This window comes from Callithrix jacchus, chromosome 2 (assembly GCF_049354715.1).
Source record: "Callithrix jacchus isolate 240 chromosome 2, calJac240_pri, whole genome shotgun sequence".
In the NCBI taxonomy this organism is placed as follows: Eukaryota; Metazoa; Chordata; class Mammalia; order Primates; family Cebidae; genus Callithrix; species Callithrix jacchus.
This window is the reverse complement of record NC_133503.1, coordinates 37,144,812-37,160,036: the sequence shown is the minus strand read 5'-3', so window position 1 is coordinate 37,160,036 and position 15,225 is coordinate 37,144,812. Positions and strand designations below refer to the sequence as shown.

Sequence of the window (15,225 nt, the reverse complement as noted above, 5' to 3'; positions counted from 1 at the left end):
AACATCTGAGGTTGCCCTTTGAACTGTATTTACATTACATGCATTACTCCAAACTTGCAGCCAGTGAAAAAACACAAATTAAATTCTAATCAAAAAGAGGGGTTGATCAATGACAGTCATCAACAATTAAATGGAAATGCATGCTAATTTCAAGCTCCATTAGAAACAGGGTTGTGGCATACTTGCACATGGAGAAAAAAAGTTCAATACTTATAAAAAAAAAAAACTAAAGAAAATAATGAACATTAGGCTCCAACAGAGAAAGGACAATGTTGACATTTTATTTTTGAAGTGTGGTTCTTTCTGCACACTTTGAACTTTCAATAATGGATAATTCAGTATAGGGCTCCCACCAGTGAACAAACAGCACGAGCCAAGGCAAGTCATGCCAGACTAATTCCACACACTGTTCAGTCCATTCAATCCAGGCCCACAGCATGTGGGGGGCGGAGCAGATCACCAAGTTGTACACGCAACAACTTCAAGGCCTGGAAGCAGGCACACCTGGGCAAGTTTCAGAAACTGCTGCTCTCTGAGACTCTTCTAGATGCCTGATGTGTTTTACTTTTTTCCTTACAAATAACAGAAGGTGCCAATAAGACTTAAATCCTTCAACATGCATAGCATAACCAAAATTTCTTTAAGTCTTCAAAGTGAGCTGGGCACAGTGGCTCATGCCTGTAATGTCAGCTCTTTGAAAGGCCAAGGCAAGTGGACCACTCAGGAGTTCAAGACCAGCCTGGGCAACATGGCAAAACTGTCACTACAGAAAACACAAAAATTAGCCAGTCATGGTGGCAGGCACCTGTACTCCCAGTTACTCAGGAGGCTGAGGTGAGAGGATCACTTTCAGCCTGAGAGTCAAGGCTGCAGTGAGACATGATTGCACCACTGCACTCCAGCCTGGATGACTGAGTGAGACCCTGTCTCAACAACAACAGAAAGACTTCAAAGTGTGTGGCTTTAGTCACGAGAGAAAAATGATTTGAGCAAGGAAAGTAGAAAGAATAATTAGGTTCATGTTTTTCACTACTTACTTACCACCACGTAGACAGCCAAACTCACCCCTAAAATTTTTTTTTACCTTTTATGTGCAATAAAATTCACTCTCTCATCTACCATTCTAAAAATAGTTGTGTGGGCCAGGCAGGTGGCTCACGCCTGATATCCTAGCACCTTTAGGAGGCAGGCAGATCATCTGAGGTCAAGAGTTGGAAACCATCTTAGCCAACATGGTGAAATCCCATCTCTACTAAAAATAAAAAAATTAGCCAAGTCAGCCAGGTGCAGTGGCTCACGCCTGTAATCCCAGCACTTTGGGAAGCTGAGGCAGGTGGATCGCGAGGTCAAAAGATCAAGACCATCCTGGCCAACATGGTGAAACACCGTCTCTACTAAAACTACAAAAATTAGCTGGGCATGGTGGCGTGTGTCTGTAGTCTCAGCTACTCAGGAGGCTGAGGCAGGAGAATCTCCTGAACCTGGGAGGCAGAGGTTGTAGTGAGACAAGATTGTGCCACTGTACTCCAACCTGGATGACAGAGTTGAGACTGTTTCCCAAAAAAAAAAAAAAAAAATTAGCCAGGTCGTGGTGACACATGCTTGTAATCCCAGCTACTCAGGAAGTTGAGGCAGGAGAATCACTTGAACTCAGGAGACGTAGGTTGCAGTGAGCTGCGATCATGCTACTGCACTCCAGACCTGGTGACAGAGCAAGACTCTGTCTCAAAAAATAAATAACAGTTGTGTGTGATTACCTCCACAATCAAGATATAAAGGAGTCAAATGAATTATTTTCACAACAGCACATACATACAACTAAACCACAGAATATAAGAATACAAAATATTATTTACTTAGAATATCTGCTTCAAGAGCTAAGTGGGCATCAACCTCTGAAGAGACTGACGAAGGACTACAGTTAAGAAGGCAGATCTCCAACATCCCTGACAAGGAACACTCCTACACAGAAATTCAGTTACCAAATTCTTTCTGGATGACACCACCACCAGCATGGGGCTTTCCAGAACTTATTATATATCCAACCACCACAAGAGACATTTCCTTTACTATCAAAGGATTGTGACCTGCTATCAAAACCTTCCATTTCAACTTCATTCAACAGTCAGCCAACAGTACCCACTTCAAGTATTCAGATATTAGATCAAGAATGTCTAAAGTACTGCCGGGCGCGGTGGCTCACGCCTGTAATCCCAGCACTTTGGGAGGCTGAGGCGGGTGGATCACGAGGTCAAGAGATCGAGACCATCCTGGTCAACAAGGTGAAACCCCCGTCTCTACTAAAAATACAAAAATTAGCTGGGCATGGTGGTACACGCCTGTAGTCCCAGCTACTCGGGAGGCTGAGGCAGGAGAATTGCTTGAACCCAGAAGGTGGAGGTTGCAGTAAGCCGAGATCGTGCCATTGCACTCCAGTCTGGGTAACAACAGCGAAACTCTGTCTCAAAAAAAAAAAAAAAGCTGACAAGTACAATGACTAAAATGAAAAAGTCACCAGGGGAATTCAAAGGCAGAATTGAGCTGCCAGAGGAATAAATCAATGAACTTGAAAATAGGGCAACTGAAATTATGGAGTCTGAGGAAGGGAAAGAAAAAGGACTGAATAGAGAACCTAAGAAACTTGTGAGGTACCATTAGGCTATGGAAGTGAAAAGTAACAGTTCCACAATATTGTGAATGTACTCAATGCCACTGAACTACACACCTCAAAATAGTTAAAATGCTAAATATTAGGTTATATATGTTTAATCACTATATTTTTTTTTTATTTTTGTTAATCACTATTTATTTTTTAAATAGCATACTTCTCCCCTCAAGAATTCTACTTCTAAGAAGTTATCCTAAAGAAATGATCTTAAAAAAAAAAAAAATAGCTAAGCATGGTATCTCATGCCTAGAGTCTCAGCTATTCAGGAGGCTGAGGTGGGAGGATCGCTTGGGCCCAGGTGCTAAAGTCAGCCATGACAGTGCCACTGAACTCCTCCCTGAGCAACAGAGCAAGACCCTGTCTCAAAGGAAAAAATAATAATAATAATCAAGGATAGGTAAAAGATTTAGCTACAAACTAAAGCAGCCCTGGAAGCTTACTAAATGTCCAACAGAGGACTGATTAAAGAAGCTACAGAATGGAATAGGAGGGGATCATTAACATGCTGTGTCAGCATTATAAAATTAATCATATTTCATCAATTCTAAAGCACAAATTATTTCACTTTTTTAACAGTTCACATCTAAAATCTAAATATATCCGACAATCGATGGCATTTCCTAGTTTATTTGGCAGCATTTCTTCCTAGTGATATATAAAAGTTAAAATCTTACTAATAGAGAAATGTTCCAATTATGATTAAGTGGACAACAGGTTACAAAGAAGCATGTAAAGAAAAATCTGGTTTTTATAAAAATTATATACAGTCAATATACTTGCCTGTAAAAAATATTAAAGGATATACACAAAACGTTGACAGTATTTCTCTAGGTCGTAAAGCATGAGTTTTATAAATGAAAAATTTTGGCCGGGCGCGGTGGCTCAAGCCTGTAATCCCAGCACTTTGGGAGGCCAAGGCGGGTGGATCACAATGTCAAGAGATCGAGACCATCCAGGTCAACATGATGAAACCCCGTCTCTACTAAAAATACAAAAAATTAGCTGGGCATAGTGGCGCATGCCTGTAATCCCAGCTACTCAGGAGGCTGAGGCAGGAGAATTTCCTGAACCCAGGAGGCAGAGGTTGTGGTGAGCCGAGATCGTGCCATTGCACTCCAGCCTGGGTAACAAGAGCGAAAACTCCATCTCAAAAAAATAAATAAATAAATAATTTTAATAAGCTGGGTATCAAAACATGTTTCCACCCCTGTATCAACCTGGCACAACCCTAAACATACCATAGCTATTATAACTAATTCAATATTTATTGACTAGTACCTGTTACCTGCTGCAGGCAAAGAAATGAGTCAGGTATCATAGTAAACAGAAGATACTAAATAATGACCCACTTAACATGGATAAAAACATGTACTGGCCAGCACTGCATAACTGAAAAACCAAATTAGCATCAAAAGTTAAAATATCCTTTTTTTTTCCTTGAGATGGACTCTCACTCAGTCGCCCAGGTTGGAGTGCAATTGGGCGATCTTGGCCCACTGCACCTACCACCTCCTAGGTTCAAGCAATTCTGTTGCCTCAGCCGCTCAAGTAACTGCGACTCCAGGCGTGCACGACCGCACCCAGCTAATCTTTGCATTTTTAGTAGAGATGGGGTTTTGCCACGTTGGCCAGGCTGGTCTCAAACTCCTGACCTCAGGTGATCCACCAGCCTTGGCCTCCCCAAGTGCTGGATTACAGGCATAAGTCATCACACCCGGCCTAAAATATCCTTTATAAATCATCTTATTCATTACACAGATAACAAAAGTTCAAACTTTCAGTCTGAGTCTCATAAGATTAAAAACTCCCGGCCAGGCACTATGGCTCATGCCTGTAATCCCAACACTTTTGCAGGCCAAGGCAAGCGCATCACCTGAGGTCAGGAGTTCGAAACCTGCCTAACCAACAGGGAGAAACCCCATCTCTACTAAAAATACAAAATTAGCCAGGCATGGTGGGGGGCACCTGTAATCCCAGCTACTCGGGAAGCTGAGGCAGGAAAATCACTTGAACCCAGGAGGCAGAGGTTGCAGTCAGCCAAGATCACGTCATTGCACTCCAACCTGGGAGACAGAGAAAGACTCCATCTCAAAAACAAAAACTCCTAAGAGCATGTTATTCATGTTATTATAGTTCATCAGCATAGACATATAATCAATGGCAAATTAACAACAGGACACACCCCACCACATAACTCCATTGCTTATTATGGCCTTTTAGGAATTACGTTTTTTTAAAATTATTTCCAGGCGAGGCGGATCATTTGAGTCCAGGATTTTAAGACCAGCCTGGGATGGGGGAGAGGGGAAGAGGGAGGGAGGGGAAAAGAGGGAGGATGGGATGAATCATAATTTATCAGGTAACAGACATATAATCAATGGCAAATTAACAATAATAGGGTCAGTGTAGTGGCTCACGCCTGTAATCCCAGCAGTTTGGGAGGCCGAGGCAGGTGGATCACCTGAGGTCAGGAATTCAAGACCAGCCTGGCCAACATGGTGAAACCTTATGTCTACTAAAAATACAAAAATTAGCTGGGTGTGGTACCAGATGCCTGTAATCCCAGCTACTCAGGAGATTGAGGCAGGAAAATCGATTGAACCCAGGAGGCAGTGGTTGCAGTGAGCCAAGATTTTGCCACTGTACTATAGCCTGGGCAACAGAGACTCTGTCTCAAAAACAGTAATAATAACAATCACAAGCAACACCACGTAACTTCATTGCTTACTATGACTTTTTAGGAATTAATTTTTTTTTCCTTAGGAATTACATTTTTTAAAAATTATATCCAGGTGAGGCAGGGGGCTCATTTGAGCCCAGGATTTTGAGACCAGACTGGGTCTGGTGACCATGTGCATCAGGAGACACATCTGCACTAAAATAAAAGCTCAGGCTTTTAGTATATAAGGCTGAGAAGAGGCTGCACAGAGCAGTGATTCTCATCTTGGAAGAAGGCACCTCTCATCTCTAAGCCACTGTATGAACTAAGTATCACTGATGGGAATGAAGGTGATGCCACATCAGTGGTGCAGAGAACAATGAGACATTGGAAAGAACCCCTGGTATGAGAGGAAAGAGTGATGGCAAGGAAAAAAAAGAGAAACTGAGATGAGCCAAAAAGGAAAAGAAAATCAGGAGAGTGATACCACAATTCCTCAATTCCTATGCTCTTTTATACTTCTCATGACTTTCTCCCTTCATTTAAAAAAACGTAACTCATGTTTCATCCATATCAAATGCCATCACCTCCTGGAAGCCTTTCTGGACTTATTCAAATAAAACTTATTGGCTGGCCCCTCTCAGTGCCTCCACAAGTTTCTTTCGTTAGCATTAGGTAAGATTCGATTCACACAGTAGCTAAAACAGTTTCATTAGTACTATTATACTAACGAAACTATTAGTTTAACAGAGAGACTGGCACTTACTGCAGTCTCTCTGTACTATACCAGGTGTGTGTGCCTCCTCTATTATACTGTGAACTCTAAAGCAGATTAAAAAATTATTCTTTAACTGAATAAAAATCCAGATGGGGCCAAGTGCCCTGGCTCAGGCCTGTAATCACAACACTTTGGTAGACTGAGGCAAAAGGATCACTTAAGCCCAGGATTTCGAGACCAATGTGGCCAAGACAGAGACCCCATCTCTACCAAAAATACAAAAATTAGCCGAGTGTGGTGGCGCGTGCCTGTACTCTCAGCTACATGGAAAGCTGAGGTGGGAGGATCACTTGAGCCCAGGAGACAGAGGCCACAGTGAGCTGTGATCGTGCCACTGCACTTCAACCCAGGCAACGGACTGAGACCTTTCTTTAAAAAAAAAAAAAAGTCTGTTCGAAAGTCCAGATGGAGCTGGGCCCGGTGGCTCACTCCTGTAATCCCAACACTTTGGGAGGCCGAGGCAGGCGGATCACGAGGTCAAGAGATCGAGACCATCCTGGCCAACATGGTGAAACCCCGTTTCTACTAAAAACACAAAGATTAGCTGGGCATGTGGCATGCGCCTGTAGTCCCAGCTACTCCGGAGGCTGAGGCAGGAGAACAGCTTGAACCTGGGAGGCAGAGGTTGCAGTGAACCAACATCGCACCACTGCACTCCAGCCAGGTGCCTGGCGACGAAGCAAGACTCTGTCTCAAAAAAAAAAAAAGTCCAGATGATAAATAATAAGGCAGAAACTATGGATAATTCCTAGACTCATTCCTCCTGTAAAACAAAATAACACATCCTAATTAATTTGATTTACAAACTCTGTTCCTTAAAGTAACACCCACCTGTCCGGTCTTTAAAAAATCACTTCTAACTAAACACAAATAACCACTCCACAAAATGCCTATCCTGTCCCAACAATACAATGATGTAAGCATTTCCTTCATCATAAATATAAAATGCCCCGAATTTAGTTGGAGACTTAACATATCTCGCTCTTTTCCAAATAACTGTAAATTATGTACAGAACACAGGCACCAAAAAAAAAAAATGTTGACCAAGATGCAGGAAGACATAAGAGGGAGTCAACCCTGGAACTGGGCCAACCGCTGCCTGCATTACTGGGAAGCCACTGCAGCCAAGCAAAGGTCAGGCATTCATTCAGGCAACATTTTTTCCAACAAGTGCTTCACATTCGCACGCACATACCCGCTCCTTTAAAAGTCAACAATTAAAAAAAAAAAAAATCTCGAATGCCACTCCCGAAAACTAGGGCCGAAAGCGAAGTGCGTCCAACCGACAAGAAACCTAGGAAGGCTGAGTAATCCCTGAGTCCAGGTGGACGGTCACGCCAAAAGTCCACACGGGTGTGGCACGCTGTACCGAGGATGTCTGGGAGATGCCCGGGCTCTGGCCTCCGGCCTCCAGCTTCGCGGAGCCAGCGTCCGCGCCGCCGCCCCACGGGGAAGTCTCGGCGGCTGGGGAGGGGGAGGGGGCAGGGAAGCCTCAGAACCAGACGACAATCACTTCCCCGGAAAGCGGCTCCCAGACGCGCCGCCCCAGGGAAGGAAGGCGGCCGAGGGGCCCGGTGCAGGGCAGGCGCGCGCGCGCGCGCGGAGGCCGCGGCAACAAAGTTTGGAAACCGCGAGAAAACTTTTCCAAGAGGAAACGCGGCGGCGGCACTGGGTATGTGGCTTCTCCTCCCCAGCCGCCGCGGCCCCCCGACACCCCGAGCGCCGGGAAGTGCCGGCCGCGCCTGCCCGGGTCCCAGGCTCGGACCCCGCGGGGAAAGGGGCAGCCGGCCCGACGCGGGACCCACGCCCGCCCGGAGCCCAATTCCCGGCGACGTCGACGAAGAGACCGCGCCCCGCCCGCCCACCGTCCCGCCGCTTGCGGGGCCCAGCTTGGGACGGCCCGGCCCAAGGACCCTCTCGGCCCGGCCAGAGAGCCCGCGCCCGCGGGGAGGGAGGTGCAAAGTTACCTGCAGCGAGTAGGGCGAGCGCTGGATACCGGAGGCCCGAAGCCGACGGCTGCTGCTTTGTCTCCCTACAGTCCAGCTCCGAGAAGGAAATGGGCCGCCCCGCGCCCCTGCCCCCGCCCCCGCGCGGCCCCCGCCCCGCCCGCCCTTCCCGGCACCTCCCTCCGGCCCGCTCTTCCCGGCGCCTCCCGCTGCTGACCCGCCCGCTCTTCCCCGCCGTTACGGTCTCCGCTTAGGGCCCCCACCGCGAAGAGTCTGGCGACGCTGGCCCGGGACCCCCGGGGGACCTCTTCCTCTCCGCCGCCCACCTCAGAATTCCTTCCTTCCCGACCCCTGGTGGGAGCTTAGGCCAGGAGTGACCCGGAGAGGAAGGAGGAGCGATAACTCCTGGAACAGCCCGCGGGCTGGGAGGACGGGGGAGGGCAGGTGAGTCACGGCTCCGAGCACAGGTGAGGCTCCGGGCGCGGCCCCCTACACCGGCCGAGTCCCAGAGATGCGCCGCTGCGACGCGGGGTCCTGGGCACGCGCCCCGCAAGAGTGTCACAGATGTCCCGGAGCCACAGGCTCCTAGAAAAGTGATCTAAGCCCACTCTCTTGTTTACAGAAGAGGAAGCGGAGGCCAAGGAAAGGCCCCACTGCTTCGGGACAGAGTGAAACTAGGATGTGACTCTAACGACCTTTCATAATGTGAGGTGGAAGCGCCTCGAGAATTCACGTAACCCGTCCCCTCACTCCACAGATGCGGACACCCGAAGCCCTCTTAATTAAGGACATTTCTTTTTTCTTCTTCTTTTTGAGACGGAGACTCACTGTCGCGAAGCCTGGAGTGCAGTGGCGCGATCTCGGCTCACTGCAACTTCTGCCTCACAGGTTCAGGCGATACTCTTGTCTCAGCCTCCAGAGTAGCTGGGACTACCGGCGCTTGCCACCACGCCCGGCTAATTTTTTTGTGTTTTTAGTAGGGACGGGGTTTCACGTTGTTGGCCAAGTCTCGATCTGCTGACCTCGTGATCCGCCCGCCTCGGCCTCCCAAAGTGCTGGGATTACAGGAATGAGCCACCGCGCCCGGCTTTTTTCTTTTTTTTTTTTTTCTCTTTGTTTTTAAGGCAGGATCTTCCTCTGTCTCCTAGGCTGGTGTGCAGTGTCGCGATCACCGCTCACTGCAACCTCAAATTACTGGACAACCGACCCTCCCCACCTCAGCCTCCGGAGTAACTGGAACTGCACACTCACACTGGTCTCAAACTCATGGACTCAATATATCCTCCTCAGCCTCCCAAAGTGCTGGGATTACAGGCGTGAGCCACCTTGCGGGGAGGACATTTACAAAAGAAACACAAAAGAGAGAGGCACCACAGCAGATGTCCCTTATTGAGCTTGTTCCCGTCCCACCCCAAGAGCTCATCCTCCCCTCCCAGCTTGTTCCCCCCCTCCGAGCTTGTTCCCCCCACCACCACCACCACCAAATCTGAGGGATCTGACTTGTATCTCTATCCCTCCAGTCATTTAGGGAACTTTATTCTCACCTTTTCTTATCTTCATGGTGAATACTCCAAAAAACAAAAAATTACAAAGCAAAATAACACAAAAAACAAAAAATACTACATGTTCCCTATCAGCCTCGTATAGAAAACTCTAATGCTGTTTCCCCTGCTCATGGGATAATGAACAAGATGGATTTCATTATTGGCATATAAATCTGAAATAATGCAAGACAACAATGTCCACTGCTGGCCTTATGCTGAACAGAGAGCAGAGTGCTAGGGAGGCTTGCCCTCACCATGTTTACCCTTTACTCCTTACATCTCCCTCTCCCCCAAGGGAATCCAAACTGCTGGAAAGCAGGAGCTGTACCTCCTACAGCTTCCAGCACATCACCCATCCCCTAAGGAGTGCCCAGTGAACATTTGTGGGTGAAGGTGCCACTGTAATTCAAAGCACTGTGGGCCTGTGCTAGTTAAGAGATGCTGACAAAGGGCAACAGGACTATGAAGTGGGGAGAGAACCACTTTTAAGCAAAAGAGGCAGCGGGACCCCTTGGCTCCCGCCTGTAATCCCAGCACTTTGGTAGGCCGAGGCGGGCAGATCACAAGGTCAAGAGATTGAGACCATCCTGGCCAACATGGTGAAACCCTGTTTCTACTAAAAATACAAAAATTAGGTGGGCATGGTGGTGGGCACCTGTAGTCCCAGCTACTTGGGAGGCTGAGACAGAATTGCTTGAACCCAGGAGGTGGAGGTTACAGTGAGCTGAGATGGTGCCACTGCACTCTAGCCTGGTGACACAGCAAGACTCCGTCTCAAAAAAAAAAAAAAAAAAGGCTGGGTACAGTGGCTCATGTAAGTAATCCCCAGCACTTTAGGAGGCCAAGGTGGGTGGATCATCTGAGCTCAGGAGACTAACCTGAGCAACATGACAGAACCCCATCTCTACAAAACAAAAACAAAAAAATAGTTGGACGTGGTGGCACCTACCTGTAGTCCCAGCCACTTGGGAGGCTAAGGTGGCAGAATCACTCGAGCTTGGGAGTTCAAGGCTACAGTGAACCATGATGCACCACTGCACTCCAGCCTGAGCAACACAGTGAGACTCGGTCTCAAAAAAAAAAAAAAAAAAGGGAAAGGCAAACCCTGACAAGGTCATTCTTGTCCAACTACCCCTGTCCTGTTTCTGGCTGCAGGGTTTTTGCTCCTGTAGTCCCCTCTGCCTAGGGTGGCTTTGGCGCCCCCCTACTTAACCTGGCTAACTCAGAACATAATTGATATATTTTGGACGTTTGTCCCTGCCCAAATCTCATGTTGAACTGTAATCCCCAGTGTTGAAGGTGGGGCTGGTGGGAGGTGTTTGGGTCATGGAGGAGGATTCCTGACAGCTTGGTGCTGTCCTCCCAATACTAAGGGAATTCTCATGAAATATCATTGTTTTAAAGTGTGGCACTGGCCAGGCACAGTAGCTCGTGCCTGTAATCCCAACATTTTGAGAAGCCAAGGCAGGCAGATGGCTTGAGCCCAGGAGTTTGAGACCAGCCTAAGCAATGTGGTAAAACTCCATCTCTACAAAAAATACAAAAAAAATTAGCCAGGCGGGCCACACACAGTGGCTCACGCCTATAATCCCAGAACTTTGGGAGGCCAAGGCAGGCAGATCTTTTTTTTTTTTTGAGACGGAGTTTCGCTCTTGTTACCCAGGCTGGAGTGCAATGGCGCGATCTCAGCTTACCGCAACCTCTGCCTCCTGGGTTCAAGCAATTCTCCTGCCTCAGCCTCCTGAGTAGCTAGGATTACAGGCATGTGCCACCGTGCCCAGCTAATTTTTTGTATTTTTAGTAGAGGTGGGGTTTCACCATATTGGCCAGGCTGGTCTCGAACTCAAATGATACACCCGCCTCGGCCTCCCAAAGTGCTGGGATTACAGGAGTGAGCCACCGCGCCCGGCCCTGGCAGGCAGATCAACTGAGGTGAGAAGTTCAAGACCAGCCTGGCCAACATGGTGAAAGCTCATCTCTATTAAAAACACAAAATTAGGCCAGGCATGGTGCACCCACCGGTAATCTCAGCTATTTGGGAGGCTGAGACAGGAGAATCACTTGAACCTGGGAAGCAGAGGTGTGGAGTCAAGATCATACCATTGCACTCCAACCTGGGCAACAAAAGCAAAACTCTGTATCAAAAAAAAGAAAGAAATTAGCCAGATGTGGTGGTGTGAGCCTGTAGTTCCAGCTACTTGGGGGGCTAAGGTGGGAAGATCACCTGAGCCTGGGAAAGTTGAGGCTGCAGTGAGCCTTGATTGCACCACTATACTCCAACCTGGGCAATGAAGTGAGATCCTGTCTCAAAAACAAAACAAAAAAAATGTGGCACCTCAGCCCCTTCCTGCTCCTGCTTTCAGCATGTAACATGCCTGCTCCAGCTTCACCTTCCACCATAAGTAAAAAGCTCCCTGAGGCCTATCCAGAAAGCAGAGTAGATGCCTAAGACTTGCTTATACAGCCTGCAGAACCATGAGCCAATTAAACGTTTTTTCTTTTCTTTTTTTTGTATGTGTGTGACAGTTTCGCTTTTGTCACCCAGGCTGGAGTGCAGTGGAGCGATATTGGCTCACTGCAACCTCTGCCTCCTAGATTCAAGCAATTCTTCTACCTCAGCCTCTCAAGTAGCAGGAATTACAAGTGCACATCACCATGGTCAGCTAATTTTTGTATTTTTAGTAGAGACGGAGTTTCACCATATTGGCCAGGCTGGTCTCGAACTCTTGACCTCAGGTGATCCACCTGCCTCAGCCTCCCAAAGTGCTGGCACACATGCATAAGCCACCATGCCTGGCCCATTTTTTTCTTTATAAATTACACAGTCTCAGGTATTTCTTTATAGCAATGCAAGAACAGCCTAACACAATAGTAATCAGTCAATTAAGTTTTTGTATGAAGTAACAAGAAACAGAGTTAAAGGATTATGCTCCATAACTTTGCATATTCATCACTTCACTCAGGACAAGTTACTTAATTTTTAAAGCCCCTTGTTCAAAATTATTAACCATTTTAAGACAGCAACAGCAGAGTATTAAACCAAGCATGAGTTCTTTCTTTATTATTATTATTTTTTGAGACAAAGTCTCACTCTGTCACCAGGCTGGAGCACAGTGGTGCAAGCTCTGTTCACATCCCGGGTTCAAGCAATTCTCCTGCCTCAGCCTCCCGAGTACCTGGAACTACAGGTATAGGCCACCACACCCAGCTAATTTTTGTATTTTTAGTAGAGACAGGGTTTCACCCTGTTGGCCAGGATAGTTTCAATCTCTTGACCTCGTGATCTGCCCGCCTCGGCCTCCCAAAGTGCTGAGACTACAGGTGTGGGCCACCGCACCTGGCCAGCATGGGATCTTTCTAAGCATGGGACCTTGAAGATGAAATTGCAGAGTTTGTTTTGGGAAAAGAAGGGTAAGGTGACAGAAAGAATATGAGAGATTTGCAGTGTGGCTAAAGAAAATCACACTGCTTACTAAGGAAGGCTGGAGCATTCTCTATAGCCCAGGCACTTGCTGTGTGCTGAGGAAGTGAATCAAAACTGAATGAAACTGACTTGATCCCTGTTTTCACACCACTTAAAGTGTAAAGATGAAGACAGGTATTAAAACAGGTAAACTGACCGGGCACAGGGGCCCATGCCTGTAATCCCAGCATGCTGGGAGGCTGAGGTGGGAGGATCGCTTGCACTCAGAAGTTCAAGACCAACCTAGACAACTTATTAAAACCCTGTCTCTACAAAAGATATAAAAATTAACCAAGTGTGGTGGCACGCACCTGTAGTCCCAGCTATGTGGATGGGGCTGAGGTGGGAGGATCACTTGAGCCAGGGAGGTGGAGGCTGCAGTGAGCTAAGATTGCATCACTGCACTCCAGTCTGAGTGACAGAGTGACCCCCTGTGTCAAAACACACACACACATGTAAACCAGAAAAAAGAAAGGCAACTGTGAAGATAGGGGAGAGATACATGTAGGTTTGGGGTAAATTAAGTACTCTGGGGTTCAGAGAGCTGAGAAGTGACCTTTATGTGTTGACACCACCTCCAGTCTGGCTTTAGCACTCGCCTCTCCACCAACACTGCTTTTATCAAGGTCCTTGATGGCCTCCATGTTGCAAAATCTAATGGTCAGTCTCCTTCCTCAGTTGACTTGTACAATCAGTAGCATTTGGTCACTCTCCTCCTTGAAACACTTTCCTTATTCAGCCTCGAGGGCACCAGACTTTCCTGATTTTCCTCCAGCCCTCCTGGCTAAACTTCTTAGTTTCCATTGAAGATGCTTTCTTTTTTTTTTTTTTTTTTTTGAGACGGAGTTTCACTCTTGTTACCCAGACTGGAGTGCAAAGGCACCATCTTGGCTCACTGCTACCTCCGCCTTCTGGGTTCAAGCAATTCTCCTGCCTCAGCCTCCGGAGTAGCTGGGACTACAGGCTCGCACCACCATGCCCAGCTAATTTTTGTATTTTTAGTAGAGACAGGGTTTCACCTTGTTGACCAGGATGGTCTCTATCTCTTGACCTCGTGATCCACCCGCCTTGGCCTCCCAAAGTGCTGGGATTATAGGCGTGAGCCACCACGCCCAGCCGATGATGCTTTCTAATTCCTCCTAACCTATAAATGTTACAGTGAGGATTCTCAAAGTATAGTCTGGACATACCTGAGACCTTTTCAACGAGTGATGAGGTAAAAAACTATTTTCATAGGCCGGTGAGGTGGCTCACATTTGTAATCCCAGCACTTTGGGAGGCCGAGGCGGGCAGATCACAAGGTCAGGAGATCAAGACCATCCTGGCTAACATGGTGAAACCCTGTCTCTACTAAAAATACAAAAAATTAGCCGGACATGATGGCACACGCCTGTACTCCCACCTACTTGGGAGGCTGAGGCCAGTGAATTGTTTGAACTCAGGAAGCAGAGGTTGCAATGAGCCAAACTTACCTCACTGCACTCCAGCCTGGGTGACAGAGTAAGACTCCATCTCAAAAAAAAAACAAAAACCATTTTCATAATAATTCTAAAATATCATTTGCTTTCTTATGCTCATTCTCTCCCAGGTATAGAGAAAAGTATTCCACAGGCTACACGATGTATGTTATGGCATCACATAGAATGTGAAAGCAGATATGAAAATCCAGCTATCGTTTATTACGTCAAATAGAGATTTGTAAAAATACAAAACAACAACAGTTTTCCCTGAAATTTTCTTTTGTTTTAGAAAACATGGTTATTTTTCTTTAAAAAAAAATTTTTTTTTTTTTTTTGAGACAGAGTCTTGCTCTGTTGCCAGGCGCCAGGCTGGAGTGCAGTGGCACGATCTCGGCTCACTGCAACCTCCGTCTCCCAGGTTCAAGCAATTCTCCTGCCTCAGCCTCCCAAATAGCTGGGACTGCAGGCAGATGCCACAATAGCCAGCTAACCCAACTAAAGATGGGGTTTCACCATGTTGGCCAGGCTGGTCTCGAACTCCTGACCTCAGGTGATTCACCCTCTTTGGCCTCCCAAAGTGCTGAGATTACAGGCGTGAGCCACCTTGCCCGGCCTTAAAAATGTTATTTGTTGATAACATGTAATGGATTTGCTATTGTTATTTTATTTTTGCTATTGTTATTTTTTAATGAATGAATGGAAATTTT

At 47.0% G+C, this 15,225-nt stretch overlaps 1 protein-coding gene across 5 annotated transcripts in view; it reads right to left on the bottom strand.

Annotated features, from left to right (window-relative positions):
- The window catches only part of CTNNA1 (catenin alpha 1), a 251,454-nt gene that overhangs the window by 168,593 nt on the left and 67,636 nt on the right, over positions 1-15,225 (bottom strand). For 2 of the 5 annotated variants that reach the window (XM_054252518.2, XM_008985629.6), the window contains exon 1: positions 8,073-8,152. The exons of 1 other annotated variant lie outside the window; for it this stretch is intronic. The gene's annotated coding sequence lies outside the window, so the exon portion shown is untranslated. Of the gene's footprint in view, positions 1-7,300; positions 7,565-8,072; positions 8,153-15,225 lie in introns of those variants that run through there. 2 more of the 5 variants (XM_035285834.3, XM_035285843.3) reach the window with 2 other exon arrangements.